The 18,067-nt window shown below is 35.2% G+C and overlaps 1 protein-coding gene and 1 non-coding gene across 2 annotated transcripts in view; one reads left to right on the plus strand and one right to left on the minus strand.

The window, feature by feature from the left end:
• The window catches only part of CCSER1 (coiled-coil serine rich protein 1), an 809,928-nt gene that overhangs the window by 161,708 nt on the left and 630,153 nt on the right, over positions 1 to 18,067 (plus strand). The window lies entirely within an intron of this gene.
• On the minus strand, positions 102 to 207 carry LOC126033107 (U6 spliceosomal RNA). The gene has a single exon (XR_007504261.1). It is a non-coding gene; the product is annotated as a U6 spliceosomal RNA (small nuclear RNA).

Genomic DNA, 18,067 nt, shown 5'->3' on the forward strand with positions numbered 1-18,067 from the left:
TGTTGTATATTTTAATACTATTTTATTTAAACAGCTTGGTTACAGACATGATTGTGGTTGGGTTTCAGTCATATAAGAGGACACTCCCATCACCAGTGCAAAAAAATATTGAACGCTTCACGAATTCGCGTGTCATCCTGCGCCGGAGCCATGCTAATCTTCTCTGTATCATTCCAATTTTAGTATATGTGCTGCCGAAGTGAGCATGGTTGTTGTATATTTTTATTTTATTCATCATGTTTTATTTTATACATCGTGATGTACATTCATCATGATTTACAGTTTTATAGTACTGTAAATGATAGGATTTCCAGCCTACAACATTCCAACACTACACCCTGCACCATCCCAGTCTCCTTTCCTCCTTTCACCTTACTTTTCCTTTCTTACCTCCCTCCACATTTCATTGCCCTTTAAGCTCTATTCTGGAGACCAGGTTTTAGATTCAGTTGCTTAGTTACTTTATGTCATTTGTTGTTCCCTTTTAAGGTTTTTTATATCACATATATGAGTAAATTATGTATGTGAATTGCTCCTTCTGGCTGACTTCACTCAGCCTGATAACTTCCAGTTCCATTTAATTAGCTGTATATTGTTTGATTCCATCTTTTCTTATAGCCAGATAGCATCCCATTGTGCATATATTCTAGAGGTTCTTTTAAGATATCTATTATATTGTTATGAAAACTTAAAGCCTGAAGATGATATATATGGTTTGTCCTCTATAATTCCTAATACAGCTATTAATACATACTCAGATGTATGAAATACGTGGAAAAGTTCAGTTTGAAATTCAAAGGGCCTGGATTTAAATTTAAATCCCATGTGTCAACTTCAGTTACCTTTTTGAGAATAGCAGCCCAATAGTCAACTCTTAGGATTAAATGAGAATATTCACATGAAATGAATTTATAAATTTTATGCAGCTTTAATATGTGTTGTATAATTAAGTAAATGCATATTAATCAACATATAATAAAATACTAAAATTAGGTGACTGACTTAAATACCAGAAATGATTATAAGAAATGCCTGCTTTAAAAAATTCACTCAAATTAATTTTATTATATAAAAATGCCCAACAAAATTGATTCTGACATGATTAAATGTTGCAGCTAAAAGAACAAATATAAAAATAAAACCTATAATTATAATGTTATAGGGGCCGGGAAGGTGGCGCTAGAGGTAAGGTGTCTGCCTTGCAAGCGCTAGCATAGGACGGACTTCGGTTCGATCCCCCGGTGTCCCATATGGTCCCCCAAGCCAGGGGCGATTTCTGAGTGCATAGCCAGGAGTAACCCCTGAGTGTCAAATGGGTGTGGCCCAAAAACAAAACAAAACAAAACAAAAAAAATTATAATGTTATAAATTAAATCTATAAAATATTATATGAATTGGGCCAGAGTGGTGGTACAAGCAATAGGGCATTTACCTTGCACGCGATAACCTAGGACAGACTGTGATTCAATCACTCGGTGCCCCATATAGTCCCCCAAGCCAGGAGCGATTTCTGAGCTCATGGCCAGGAGTAAACCCTGAGCATCACTGGATGTGGCACAAAAAGCACAAAACAAAACAAAAAATAAAAGTAATTATGTGAATTATATAACATAATTTAATTCTGCTAAAGTTTTGTATTTTCGCATATTTTACTTAGTTGTATCCTTTTTCTTTGTTCTTATTTTTCTATTCTATGGTAAAATGTTAATTCATATTTTGAGTTATTTAGTAAAGTACAGAGAATGAAATGGAAAATAAAACTAATTTCCTATTTTAGTATTAAATCATAATAGTTAAAGTTAAATATAAACATTAAACAATAGATTCATAAAAGTTAAATGTATTACATTGTGCTAATTTCATGTAATATTAAATTATAAAATATGTAATATGAAATTATTTGTCATTTGAGAACATTAGTAGATAATTTCAAAGCTTATGTCATTGCATTGATTTAAACACAAAGGATAACAAGATATAGAGTGTATTTGAGGATTTAAATAAGAAGAATCGAGAATGAATGTATTGATAAGTGCAAGAATATACCCTGATAAAAATATTTTTGAAACCATATGCATTTCTTTACTCGTATCAAGCATCTTGACATTGGTAAACAATATATTAAGTTTTGTATATTAAATGACAGGAAAAAGATATGCATTCATCACTATGTAGTGATTATATGTTCTAGAATTGATGTAAGGAAAACATTACAGTTTTTAAATTTTACTGAGTAATTATGATATTCATCTATGCTATGTATTGGTAGTTTATTCCTTTTAATTGTTGAGTACTATTCCATTGTACAAATAAAAGTGATGACTAGAATTATATGGTTGAAACGTTTAATATTTAAGGAAGTATCAAGATACTTTTAAAGCGTGCCATTTTCATTCATTACCATTAGTATAACATTCCTTGGTCAACGTTTATCATTTCTTATTTTAATTTTTAAGTTTTGGGGGACTTAGGGACTATAATTGACGGGATTCAAGGGGTTACTTTCTGGTTCTTGTGCTCAGAAATCACTCCTAACACATTCGAGAAACCATATGGGATACCAGGGATTGAACCCAGGTTGGCTGCATGCAAGGCAAATGCCCTACCTGCTGTGTTATTGCTTAGTCCTCCATTTTTATTTATTAGCCTCTCTTTTTAATATTGCTTTATGTATTTAATTTGTATTACCATATTGTTAAACATTTTATTCTGAAGTAATTTATCATCCTTAAATCTTTTGTGTAGTGTCTGTCCAAATATTTTGCAAGTTATGTTGTACTTTTATTGAGATGCTATTTTCATAGTTTCCAACACTTTCCAAATCAGTTTCTGGGTACACTTGATTTATCAGGTATGTGCCTTACAAAGAGATCATGAGAATAATACAGCTTTCACCCAACCACTCTTAATCTATTGCATCCATGATCCAATTAGTTCTGTGATCCCTGCCAAGATCTTTGAGCAAAGAACTAGAAGTAAGCACCACCTGGCATGACCTCAAACCAAAGGAGAGTAATTAAAATAAAATTTGGGGCTATATTCTCATAATCTAAGTCGTATTTCTGGAGGAAATAAACTTTAAATTTGTGTAAAGTCCAGTTGGTGAGATGGATTGATATTGAGATTTGTTACCAACAAATATTTACCTGGTTCAGACCACAAATACTTTATTATGCATTTTTCAAAAGTTATTTTAGCTTTGTGGAATGTTTTATAGTTGAAGGATAAACCAATTGCATCTCTAGTTTTTAGAAGTATTTTAGATATAATTTGTGTATATAATTTGAATTTCTTTTTGCGTTTCTGGAAATAGGTTTTTTATTACTTGAATTTCTTTAAATCATTAAAATTTGTTTTCTTGTTGTAAATACAATATCTGAATAAAGGTTCTTTGTAAACTTAGATCAAAAGGTATTTTGTGATGTTTTTGATACAGTGCTCCATTAATTACAAGTGGATCAAACGAATTTTGTTCACTGAATTTGTTTGCCTGTTCTAGAGAATGATAAAACTTCTGACTATAGTTATAGACTTTTATTCGGCCTGTATTGTCTTATGTATTTTAAAATTCTGCTGTTAGCTCAAATTATCTAGACATTTTTCTCTCATCTTGTCCCATTTTTTCAATGTTAAATGAACTTAATTATAAGTATGTTTTTAGCCCTGAAATTTATTTTGACTTGTGTTAATGTTTTGCTTGGACTTTATAGGGCATTTGTCTTTTATTTTTATTTTTTTTATTTGAAGTTTATTTGGTTGTACAGACTATAGAAAGGTCCAAGAGCTTGACCCAACTGGATAATATTTGTCTCATAATTGAGGTGCCTCAGCTGCCTTATATTTCTATTCACATATCTGTATTATTAAGTTTACTTTTGGCATGTCTTCACCCCCACTTTCCCAGCCACAACTGCTTCTGTGGCAACACAGAAAGATTCTTTGCACTTGGTGTTCTCTGCCCCAGACTAACTTCGTCAACTCAAGCTTTGCCCCACAGAGACAGACCGGTTTTATGAGTCTGCCTGTTTTCCTATAGCATTCTCTCTCTCCAGGATAATGGTTCACTACACAAATCTATTTCCTGACCTGGAGCTGGAAGAGCCTTGTAGACATTGAACAAAGCTGCCCAGGATCTGTGATTTGATTAATTCAGCAAAGGCAGCAGCCTAGAAAATGAGCCCCAGATTATAAAAGCAGTAAGAGTTATGTCGAAAAATAGAGGCTGGCCTACTTATTCTGTGTGAGAAAAGGTTTGAATTTAAGAATGTGAAGTTGTTCAATCATTGGGGGGTATTGGTGTAGACATTGGTAAGGATCAAATTCACTGCACTGCTGTCTGAAAGCCCAGGAAGAGTAGCTGAGCTCATGTCTATTTCCACTGCTTGTTGTCTAAAAGGGCTTATTCTCCAGAGGATATTTGGGGGCCTTTGGCAAAGCTCTACAGTGTGTTGCCTGCCAATGCCCATGTACTTATCTTCAGCAGTGCCAGGGAATACCTGCTTATCTTAACATTTCACAACCCCAATTTCATTCAAGTGATTTTCATTGGCACCACTTCTGGTCATCCGGGAATTTGGGAATCATTGGCCTGCTATTACAGGAGAGAAGGAAGGTGATGTTGACTTAACAGCAAATAATTCATCCAAGTCTTTATTAATGTAAATGTTCATGAACTTTTTCCTCTTATAAACAGTGCTTCGGTGAACAGTTTTATGATTATTCCTTTTGGCACAAAGGAAAGGGTTTGTTTTCACTGGATTGGTTTTTGGAAATGAATGCCTTGAAGAATGTGCCTGCCTTATATTTTGATCAGTCGGGCAAATCACTGTCCAAAAGCAGTGGCTTTCCAGGGATTTATCCCAGGAGAGTATTGGGGGGGGGTAGCGGACGGGACTGCTTGAAGATGATTTTAGAAACAGAAAGTGAGGCCCAGTTCTCGTCTTAGATGCTGACTGGTGCCTTTGGATTCTGGCTCTGAGTGAAAAAGAATTTGGTTCATTGATTTTTTTTTAACACTAAATAAAACCAGCCATCTAACATCAACCGCTAAGCTCTTGAGGATTAAAGAAAGAACAACTGGCTGTCTACTTTATAGGTAGATAGATCCTACCCGCTTGTATATGAACATTGCAATTTGTTAGAGAAATCTTAAGAGCAATCATTTTATTCTCACCACCCTCCCTTATAGTTCATTGGCTGCTAACTGTTGAAGAGTATATCTTTAATAAGTGGCAGGAATGAGATGCAAGCCTTACTATTAACTGTTACAAAATCTCTTGTTCCTGTGCCTGAAAGATATTTCTGAGCAGTGTATGATTATTTTGAAAGTTTTATTTTCTTCAACTATTTTTGTATATGCTTTTAGACCTTAGAAGTTGAAAACACTTCAAGTAAACTGTAAATTTCTTCTGCATCTTTACTTCCCATGTGATTTTGGGGTAATTCAATTAAGGTCTATGAATTTTAGTTCTAACATCTATAAACTCAGCAGGCTGGTTGTCACCATTAGAGATATATAGGCAATAAACTTAGTACATTATTACAGCATTAATTATGTGTACCTCTGACCGTGTCAGAGGAAGGTCACGGATATAGAGCTCAAGATTCTGAGATGTGGAAGTATGCAATGCACAATTAATCATAATGGTGTTAATACATATCACTCAGCTTGTTATTTATAACTCTTCACATTCATTTATTAAACATAGAGCTATAGTTCTTCTCACCCAAATTGAAAAAGAAACAGAAAAATTTCTGATTGTGAGAACCACAGACCTATATGTATGTATACCCTGTAGTCTAAAATGAATTGACTTACTTCACTTTTTTTCTTTATAATTAGGAAACTCTCTGCTTCATATCTTTTTATTTCTTGCTTTACATAAATAAGAAATTAGGGACAACTTGAAAATCTTGACTAAAATATAGTACAATACAATAGTACAATACAAGTGCTGCCTTGCATTCTCCAAACCCCAGTTCAGTTCCAAGCACGACATATGGTTCCCTGAGTACAGCTAGGTGTGACAATAAAGTAAGAAAGAAATAAATACATTGGTGATGTGCTAGTGACCTTCATAATAGAAAAAAAATTATATTCTTTTCTGAACATGTAAATACACTTTTTTTCTGAATGTATTAGAGTCAATGTGTTTAAATATTAAACATGATGCAAATATTGGGTTATTTTCAAAAATTTGAGAGTGAAAATAACTGTGTAGGACAGGGGTCTCAAACTCGCGGCCCATGGGCCATTTGCAGCCCTCCGTACAATATTTTGTGGCTCGTGGCCGGCCTTCAAATATCGCAGTATTCACAATTATTTGCTTACCAAATAATCGCAATAAAAATCGCATTAGTAAGAAAAAAATCACATTAAACATTCGCATACCCCGAGCAGTTCCGTTCGGGGTATGCAAATGTTTAATGCGATTTTTTTGCGATTTTTTTCTTACTAATGCGATTTTTTATTGCGAATATTTGGTAAGTGAAATCCCTTATACGGCCCTGACTCACCCCGACTTTGCCTCCTGCGTCCCCCAGGTAAATTGAGTTTGAGACTCCTGGTGTATGACCAGGCATCTCAGTAGTATATATTTAGTTGTGTAACATGTAAGTTTATGTGAATGCAAATTTAATAGATCAGTTATATTGACACCTTTTTTCTTTTGATGCCTTTTCAATTTAGCACATGTAGACATATTTTTGTTTATAATTTGTCATTGCTAGATGTTTGTTTCTGAAAAGGAATTTAAATATAGAATGTGTTTTAGAATTTAATATAGATAGATAGTATATATATTTGGATCTCTGCAATAAGGTATGCCTCATATTCTCTTTATCAGAAATAATATGTGCCAGTTATTATTATTATTATTATTCTGCTTGCATCGAGTAAAGATATTATGTAATTTTTCACAGTGGCTATAAACAAGTTATTCTAACATGTTCTTGAACAACATTGTATTACTTTTATCTTTAAATTACTAGGCATTATTTTAGAGAAAATCAATATCATGGATATGCAGGAAAAACTGGATAAAATTCTAATTTAATGGTTCATTTCCTAAAATTATTATGTCTTTGAGAGGTAATAATGTTCAATGATCTATGAACTGTTCTGCTCTGAAATAACATAGGGGCATCTCAAACTATAGGGTTAATGTGACTCTTAGGAAAACTGGGTCATAATGTTTAAATATTAGTGCTGGCTGGCATTCAGGCCCACATAAAGCTTTTCCATTTACTTGCCAAATAGGTATCTTTCAAACAATTTGCTGTTGCAAATACATTTGAGACTGAAGATTATTTTAAAAATTCTTTATTTTGGAGAAATAAAGAATTTCAAATAATCATCATAGTCAATGCTAATACAGGTAAACAGGCCAGACTGAACTGTCTTGGAGGAAGAAAATTAGTTATTAGGCATTCTTTGGTTTTTGTTTGTTTGGTTTTTGTTTTGGGTACCACACCCGGTGACTCTCAGGGGTTACTCCTGGTTATGCTCTCAGAAATTGCTCCTGGCTTTAAGGGACCATATGGGATGCTTGGGATCAAACCAACGTCTGTCCTGGGCAGCTACGTGCAAGGCAAACACCCTACCTCTGTGTTATCGCTCTGGCCCCAATTATTAGGCATTCTTGAATATGATAAATACGTCAAGCTGTAAAGTAGGTTAGGACTTTTATGATGTTTATTTTGGTTTTTGGCCAAACCTAGGACGCTCTGGTTCCGCAGTGAGGAATCACTCCTGGTAGGCTTGGGAACCATATATGTTCCAGGGATTGAACCTGAGTTTGTGCAGGGCAAGCACCCTACTTGCTGTGCTTTCTTTTTAGGATGGTTTATTAGTTCTTGACAGTTCCGTCACATAGTTGCTCAAAGTGAATTGCCTTGAATCAAAACAAATGAATGTGACTTCACAATGAAGTCTGAGATCAAGGTGACAGCCAAAAGAGTTCATTCTATAAGCTCTAAGGAAGACACAATCATTGATCTTCCCTGACTTGTAGAAACTTGATGTCTGCCTTCATCTTTCATTCTTACTGTGACCTGTTTAGTGTCTGGTGTGTACTCAATACATGATTTATGTAAGTTGATAGTTGAGCTACCAAATACTAAACTTTTTGAGTTGTGTTGACCCAAGTAGCCTGTTTTGCATTCCAGGCATCATAAATTTGCATCATACTGGAAAATGGAATGGGTTCATTGTACTCATACAAGTCTCAAGTCTAGTTTATTTTTCATTAGTGAGCAAAAGCCGACATTTTTTTTAGAGCCATCGTACTGAAGTAAAGCATTTTCTTGAATCCCAAAGATTGCTTCAATCCTGGATATCACAGATGGTCCTCTAAGCCCTACCAAGAGTCACACATGAGCATAAAGTCAGAAATAAATAATCCCTAACATACCGGGTTGGCCCCAACCCTTTTCCTCAAAACATTTTTTTCTTTTTGTTTAATAACAATATTTTATTATTTTCAATGAATGAACTATGGAAGTACCTAATTTTTAATAAGGCAATACATGGTACAATGTTTTTTTTTCCAATGGGACAAAATTGTGCATACTGACTGAGAGGTAAGGCCCTCCCTGCTTTCATCTAGAGTTCCCAGCTCCCACTCCAGGGGAAGTATTGACAGGTATTGAATGTTTTTACTCTCCAGGTACATACATGATATTTTCATTTTTCTTTATTTTTGAGTCACAACTGGTGGTGCTCAGAGCTGACTTGGGGATCATAAGTCTTAGGACTTATAGGGGTACCTAGTAATGAACACAGGCCAGCCCTATGCAAAGTAAGCATCCTCCCTGGTGTTTTATAACGCCGGCCCCACTACTATCTTATTTTTCTATCACACTATCCCAAATGAGAAATTTTAGGAAAACTAAAGTGTGTTACTGAGAAAAATATGGCAAGGGTGGCTATCACAGATATACCTTTATTGTTGTACTCAACATCTTAAACCTCAAGAGGGCTTCCCCTAGTGGTGGTGCTCATCATCTCAAAGGGCATAGTAGGGCTGGATTATGCCACCCCCAAATCACTGCATAAAAAGCTACCTATGTATGGCAATATTTTTAAAGTTGCTCACTTAAATTATTTTAATGAAGTAATATTGGTTTACAAGAGTGTGCTTATAGATTTTAGGGGTGCAAAATTACCACATTAAATCCACCACATAACTGCCAATCTCTCTAGCACCTCTCCATCTGTAATCCACTGGGTGCTTGTCCATTCCACACTACCTCTCTGGTCACCTCAGTTCTGTGGACAAAGTGTAAAATAAGCCATTTTTTAAAATTCATGCTATACTGACATTACTGAGTGGTGTGTTGGTAACTATAGCAGCTTAGTGAAGGTTAATTTTTGTTTTGGAGCATATATTTGGGAAAAGAAGAAAAGAGTAAATGCTAATCATAGTAAATTCAATTTTAACTTACATAAAATGAAACTAATGATTGGATCTGGCTTATATTTCTTGTAAGGATTATATATGATACTATATGTATTATATATATAGTATTTACTATGTATAGTATATACTATACTATATGTAAAGAACTTGATAATACATGCTACATAGAAGGCAGTCTGTTAACATTAGAAATCATAAGGATGGGTACTGTAGTGATAGAACAACAGCAGGCAGGGCATATGCCTTGCACACAAACGATCTGGGTGAAGTCAGTAGTACCCCATATGGTTCCTCAGGCATCACAGGAGTAAACCCTGAGCACATATGGGGTGTCCACACAAAAGATGAAAATGACAATAATTTATTGCTGAGTATAATCTATTGCTCATATATTACCATTATCTATTACAAATATATCTCTTTGGGTGCTAAATAATTTGAAGGATTCCTATTTAAATAGCAAGAGCATCACTCATAAGATATCACCTGTAACAGATAATAATCTCTAGAAAAATTAAGATGTGATAGACATTCAGAAGAGTAGAGCATTTTTACTTACTACATTCTTAACAGCCAAGCTAAATATTTTTGTCTCATTAAAAAACATTTATTGGTATAAACAAATAAATACCTACTTAAAAGCAACACGCTTATATAGGCAACATAGCCAATTATTTAATATTTATCCTAGTTTGAAAAATTATTTAATACTCATTGAAAAATGCTTAATTTTCTAGTTTATATTATTTTATTTTATTGTCTAAAAATGACTTTAACTAAATATTTATTTAGTTAAATATATTGATTTAACTAAAGTGCTTTTATTTTAACTCCTTTCAACAACCAACTAATCCACCCTGCAAAGCTGAAGATTATAGCTATGAATGAAGTAAGCAATTTGTAATTGCTTAGGAAAAAAATTCTTGCCTTTTCTTACATCTCTTTCATAGGTCAGAAGCATGCATGAAACATATTCAAATGTCTCTCTCATTTTCTTTGTAGCCTTTTGAAATTCAGTTGAATCTGATTCACTTTAGCATGCACATGTCAACATATTAAATACAGAATATGTGTTAATATTTTACTTGTAGATATTTATTTGAACTCTAATTTAAAATTTATAAACCATCAAATTTGATTGTACTTTGTTTCAAAACACTTCATTTTCAAATAGTTCTGCTTAACTTTATAAATGTTAATACTGAAATGACAGTTTTCCACTTATCTAAAACTTAGAATCCTTGTTATTCATAATGTTTCTTTTTAGACTTTTATTCCAATTAAATCATTTTTAGTATGAGACTTTAAGATTTCTCATGTTATCTTTTAAAAAATATATAAACTCATGAACACAGTGCTGTTACTGGTATGGATTTATGGGTACGAGATTCCAGCATCACACTATCCTTCATAGTGCCCACTTCCCAACACTGTTGTCCCATTTCTCTCCACACCCTCACCTCTTACTCTCAGGCTCAGTTCTTTAAAGTAGTTCTCAGTTTCTGTTAACCTTTGGCATTTTCTATACCATTTCTATTTCCCTACTATGCTTTTTTATATTCATATATGAGAAAGCTCATTCTGTGTCTGTCCCTTTCTAGACTAACTTCAATCATTTTATAAAGCAAAAGTAAAGTTTGTCTCAATTTCTTTTAATTATCTTTTATTTCATAAGTCTCAGACACCTTTTGATTCCAAAGAGAAAGCAAATGTTCAGCTGTTTTATGGTCATTTCAAAACTAAAGATACAAAAAAAAATCAAAGTTTTTTTTTTTTTACTATCTGTTTAGCACTTGTGCCATTAAACAAATGAATAAAAAATTTTGCAAAGCCTTATTGTTTATTTTAAAAGAGCAAATAAATTTTAGTGAGACAGAGTAGCATATTTATCTAGACATGGTTAGCATATTTATCTAGATTGTTCTGAATTGTGGTTCTAATGTTTTGGGTATTGAGATCATTGTTACCATACTGCTCCAGGAAATTCAATTTTTTCATTAATTTTTCTATGAAATAACTATTTTTCTAAGTATTCCAGGTCTATTAAGATTTTTATATCATACAATCATGCAGAGATTACTAAAGGATTACTTTAAAAGGGGTTAAACAGTAGAAATGGCATAATGTTCAATTTTTAAAAGTACCATTTTATTTAGAAAAATTTTGCAGACATTTAAAGTGATAGTTTCTTTTTTTATTAAGGGAAGTTCTTGACTTTTTCTTTTTAAAGGGGTTTTATTGGAAGGCACTTATAAATAGGGGGCAAGAATAATAAAGAGAATAATGTGCAGAATATGGGGCTTTTCTAACAGCCCAAGAGTACACAGGTCAGCATGAAAATATAAAAGCATAAAAGCCCAGATCTCAAGAGGGGAGATGCCAATGACACATAATTAGGCATCAGTCATGTACATGGGTCAGCAACACACATGTGTGTACTGACACATGGGTCGAGGCAGCAAGCACATATACATGTGCCTGATACTTAACTTTTGGGTGTTTTTTGGGGGACACACCCAAGAGGCATTACTGAGAGATTACTCCTGGCTCTATGGTCAGAAATCACTTCTGGCAGGCTCGGGGAACCATATGAGATGCTTGAGATCAAACCCTGATCCATCCCGGGTAGGCAGCATGGCAAGGCTGTGCTATCTTCTGCTGTGCCATGACTCCAGTCCCGGTTCTTGACATTTTAATGAGTCTTAGAGTCCATTGTAAAATTACATGACCTCCATGCTATCTCTCCAGCCCCATAATTTAATATCTGAAAGATTTCTTCACATAAGTGAAGCTCTTTCCCTGTAGGTGGTGGACCCAGATTTGATCCTAGCACCCTGTATAATTCCTCAGGCAACACCAGTAGTGATTTCTGAGCACAGAGCAAGGAGTTAGCCTTGATCACTGATGGGTGTGGTCCTAGAAACTACCATATTTTTTATACCATAAGATGCACGTTTTTTCCCCCAAAAAAGATAGGGGAAAATGTTCGTGTGTCTTATGGAGTGAATGCTGTCTGGAGCTGAAGTCTAAGTGCAGGGGAGGAGAGCATATACTAACCACTTGACATCCGCAGTGTTAAGCCCCCTTTATAGCACAGACATATAACATATTACAATCAGGTTATTCTGTTAGAGTTTTTAAATATTTAGTACACCGTTTGCTTTAGAATTTTTTTCTTTTTTTTCCTCGTCTAAAAACTATGTGCATCTTATGTGGTCAGGTGCATCTTATAGAGTGAAAAAATAGTAGGAAAAACCTCATTATTTGTTATTAGTCATTTGAATACACATATTTATATGACAGTTTTATTTTGAATAATTAGATAAAATACCCTGTAATTGGAAGATTTATCACTCATAACATCCTTCAGTAGAATGTTCACAGTTAGACATTCTAACTGCTGTTGACAATTTCTACTACATAGTTCTGGAAAATGTTAAAGAAAATAGGTCAGAATTCTGCAGAAAGGCTCAGGGCCAGAGCGATATCACAGTAGGTAATGGGTAGGGCATTGGCCTTGCAAACAGCCCACCCGAGTTCTATCCCTGGCTTCCCATATGATCCCCCAACCTGACAGGAGTAACTCCTGAGCGCCACCAAGTATGGACCAATCTCCTCCTGAAAAAAATAAGTGGGGGGGGGGGGGGAGGCTGAAATGAAGCACTGCTTGATGTATTTAAACACACACAAAATAAAAATTGAGAGGATACAGCCAGTTCCAGAAACAAATTCATAAGAGACTAAACTGAGAAAGAATTTCATAAATAGAAAATAAATACTTCCTATTTTCTTCCATGGTGAATATATTGCGTATTATATACTGAAACTCATAAAAGTGACTCAAGGATGATTTCCCATGTGTCCTACATGATCCATAATGTATTGCAGAGACATATAATCAGTCACTTTTTCTTATAAAGATCTTTTCAGTAATGCTTGTAAATAAGCTTTGGGAGAAAGTGTTATTTTATGGTTTGAAACCTTAAGAATCTTCAGCTATAATATTTTTTTCATTGCAGCAAACCATGAACATACCTACTGCTGATGAAAAGAAATATAATAAATTGCCATGCTATCTTTTTTCTCTTTATATCTCACAGATGAATAAGATTATTCTATATCTATCTTTCTGCCTCATTTCACTCAGCTTATACTCTTATTCATCTATTATCATAATTCATGACTTCATTTTTTCTAACAGCTACATAGTATTCCATTATGTATATGTACTACAGTTTCTTTATCCACTCATCTGTTCTCGGGCACTTGGGTTGTTTCCAGATTCTGACTTGTAATTAGTTTTGTAATAAACAAAGACAACAGAATTGGGGGTCAGGAGAACCCATTTTTATAAACTGTCACAGAATAACCTGATTGTATTATGTTCTATGTCTGTGCTATAAAGGGGCGTAACACTGCAGATGTCAAGTGGTTAGTAAGCTGGCCACAAGTGCAGTTAGAATAGAGAAAGGGACCACTGAGACGATGAAAATGGGAACTGATCATGCTGCACAAGAACTGGGTACTCAACAGAGATAAAGTGATAGGCGCAGTGCCCCTTCATTAATAATAATGCAAACCACAGTGTCTAAAAGGAAAAAAAGGGGGTAGAGGAGAGAGATAGGGAAAAAGAGGGAGAGATGAGTAAAATGCAGCCAGGGGGGAGGAGGGGTGGGAAACTGGGGACATTGGTGGCAGGGAATGTTCTCAGGTGAAGGGTGGTATACAATAAAGACTGAAACTTAATCATGAACAATTTTGTAACTATGGTGTGTAAGAAAAAGGAGAAAAAAAATACTATATAGCATCGAGGAATGATAAAAACATGCAATTTGCTGGAACCTGAGTGGAATTGGAAAATAATTTGTTTAATAAAGTAAGCCAGAAGAAAAACAAAGGATAGTCTCTCTCATCTGTGGCATATAGAAAAATTGGAAGAGAAAACATATCGTAGTAAAGGGGTACCTAGATAACCCTTTACCTCAGAGCTTAGAGAGACGAACAGATGGAAATATATTTAGCTGAGAAGGTTTTGCACCTCAAAGGAAATCATGCCCAGAATATAAGAGCTACCCACTGAGTGGGAGAAAATATTCACCCAATACCCATCAGATAAGGGGCTAATATCCAAAATATACAAGGCACTGATGGAACTTTACAAGAAAAACAATCTAATCCCATCAAAAAAGGGGAGAAGAAATGAACAGACACTTTGATAAAGAAGAAATACAAATGGACAAACAGCACATAAAAAAATGTTTCACATCACTAATCATTGGGGAGATGCAAATAAAAACAACTATGAGGCACCATCTCACGCCACACCGATTGGTGCACATCACAGAGAATGAGAACAAGCAGTGCTGGTGGGGATCTGGAGAGAAAGGAACTCTTAATCACTGCTGGTGGGAATGCCATCTAGTCCAACCTTTTTGGAAAGTGATATGAAGATTCCTCCCCAAACTGGAAATTGAGCTCTTATACAATCCAGGTATACCACTCCTAGAGATATACCCTAGCAACACAAAAATACAATACAAAACTCCCTTTCTCACACCTATATTTATTGCCGCACTATTTACAATAGCCAGACTCTGGAAACATCCAAGATGTCCTTCAATAGAGGAATGGCTAAAGAGACAGTGGTACTTATACACAATGGAATATTATGCAGCCATTGGGAGAGATGAAGTCATTATTATTATTACTATTATTAGTAATAGAACTTGTTTTGTTATGCTTTGTAAGTGGATAGTTATCTTAAGAGGAAAGGAAACTTGGGAATCTTTCTGTTATCAGACAATTGAAGCTTGATACCAATGTATTCTTTTGATGCTTGCATAAATGAGAAACCAGCAGCAACAATTGTTGTTACTATTATCTGTTTTTTACTGTCAAGGATGTCTCCACATAGAAAAGCATTATGATTATATAAAGAGAGAAATTTATTGGAGCCAGAGATATGGTACAAGCCATCCAAGTTTCTGTCTTCATGTGTTAGCAGATTAGTCATCTGAAAAACAAAACATTTTTAGCTTTTTATCTAACCTTGTGATTTATATCCACATATCATATATGAATGTCTGAGTAGCCTTTCTTTGTGACAGGGCGATACTGATGAATACTAGAAAAAGGAACTAAACACAATTCAGCAACTGAGTTAAAGCAGGCGTTTCAGTTTAGCTGCGACACTGTCTTGATGTCATGTTTTTCAGAATCTAGCATTAGATTCTCCTACTAGCCTCAAGGATTATTTTTCAGTCTCTTGCAACAGATATTTAATCTCTTGTCAGTTCTATTATGTATAATTATGCTTTCGTGCTATCTGCACAAAGCCCAGTGGTTTATTTCAAAGAGGGAAAAAATGTAGATACTCCAATATGTTTCTTACCTGCCCATGGCAAGTTTTAACTGTTAACAGAATACCTCCTCTTTTAGAATTCACATTATTTTATCTTTCTTCATGTTGACAGAACTCTGTCAGTTTTGAGATGCTTATTGTAATATGGAACACAGTGAGATAAATAGACCCAGAATCTTTATTTAAGACAGATTTGTTTGTTTGTGGGCCACACCCACTGGCATTCAGGAGTTACTCCTGGCTCTGCACTCAGAAATCGCTCCTGGTAGGTTCGGAGGAGCCATCGGGATGCCAGGAATAGAACCCAGGTATGTCCTTCGTTGGCCAAGTGCAAAGCAAGTGCCCTGCCGCTGTGCTATTGCTCAGGCCCGGAGACTGTTTTTCTAATAACATTTTTGGGAAATGACTCCACTATGCTGTTTCACAAATCTAGTTTCTTAGGACATTCATGGCTTTATGAACCCAAATTTTTGAAATAAAAACTGCTTCATAGTAAATTACGTGTAAAAAAACGTACTTATAATTTATAAAGTTTAAACCCTAAGATGCTGACTCTCTCTGCACTCAGGGATTATTCCTGGTAAGGCTTGAAGGCGTCTTTGATGCTGGGAATCAGTCAAGGTTAGATACATGTAAGGCAAATGTCCTATCTCTATGACCAGGATTAATTTCTTGCTGTTTAAAAATACTTTTTCCTGAGTTGTGGTCTCTTTTTGTTCGTTTGGTTTTTGGGGCCACTCCCGGGGATGCTCAGGGATTACTCCTGGCTATGTGCCCAGAAATCGCTCCTGGCTTGGGGGACCTTATGGGACGCCAGGGGATTGAACCGCGGGTCCATCCTAGGCTAGCGCCAGCTAGGCAGACACCTTAGTGCTTCCACACCACTGCTCCGGCCCTGAGTTGTGTTTTTTGAACTAATACGTATCACATTTTATTCCCAAAGTTTGAAACATTTTAATTAGTGAAGAATACATACAGCAATGTTCTGAGCTAGAGAGGTAGTGCAATGGTTAAGGTCTTGCAAATAAGTAGCCTGTATTTCCATACCTGTTAAGACATTCTGTCCCCCAAATCCTTTCAGGAATGATCTCTGAGTATCATCACCAAATAAGCAAAAACAAAATTATAATGTTAAATAGTTGCTGGTGCCATAGAGAATCCTATCTGATTAGCAGGGAAGTTGATTTGTTATTTTGAAAGTTTTGAAAAGTTGGAACTCATGTTGCCATAACTTTGACACTTGTCTGTAATCAATTATCTTCGATATTTGCTTGGGCGTAAAAACAGAAACTCCAATTTTTATAGACTTTACCTCAGTTAGTGATCTTAACCATAGTATCAACTGCTATTATTATCATGTGCATTTTACTCTTTAAACACCTGAAAAATTTGTCCGTTGGGGCCTGAGAGATAGCACAACAGTAGGGTGTTTGCCTGCATGTCGCTGACCCAGGACAGACCTGGTTTCGATTTCCACATCCTATATGGTCCCCTGAGCCTGCCAAATCGATTTCTGAGCAAAGAGCCAGGAGTAACCCCATAGTGTCTCCGTGTGTGCCCCTCCAAAAAATTGTCCCTTATGCACCAGACTGTGCTCAGAAATATAATTATTTGTTTAGTATTTTCTCTGGTTTTTGGAACAAGAGAGAAATGTAAGTCATATTATTCCTGTGTGTTCTAGAAATTCCCATAAATTAATTTTTTAAACTTCTGGAATAGTGCTACAAAATGATTATAAAGCAAAACGTATTAGCTTGAAATTGCAATAGCAGTTGTTAAGGAGAGTTTTCTAGATAAAGGTTGCATTTAAGGGGAGATCTGAAAGGAATAAGCAAAATTTTTTCAGAAGACAGTGTGACATATATGAATATCCTTAGGAAAGATTCATTTTAGGACATGAGTGAAAGCATTATGATTGAATCTATATTAACAAGATCATTCTTAGATGAACTTGGTAATGTACTTAGTTGCTAGATTATGATTATGTTAAGATATTTGGCTTTTACCTTCCCTTTCTATATATAAAAATCAATAGAAAAATATCAGATGAAAACTATCTAACATAAAATGTTATTAAGAAATTCTTGGAGCCAGAGAGATAGCATGGAGGTGGGGCATTTGCCTTGCATGCAGGACGGTTCGGATCCCAGCATCCCATAAGGCCCCCTGAGCCTTCCAGGAGCGGTTTCTGAGCGGAGAGCCAGTAGTAACCCCTGAGTGCTACTGGATGTGATCCAAAACCAAAAGAAATTCTTTATTACTATGGGAATGTACTTATAACCGTTTC

Source organism: Suncus etruscus, chromosome 16 (genome assembly GCF_024139225.1).
Source record: "Suncus etruscus isolate mSunEtr1 chromosome 16, mSunEtr1.pri.cur, whole genome shotgun sequence".
Lineage (NCBI taxonomy): Eukaryota > Metazoa > Chordata > Mammalia > Eulipotyphla > Soricidae > Suncus > Suncus etruscus.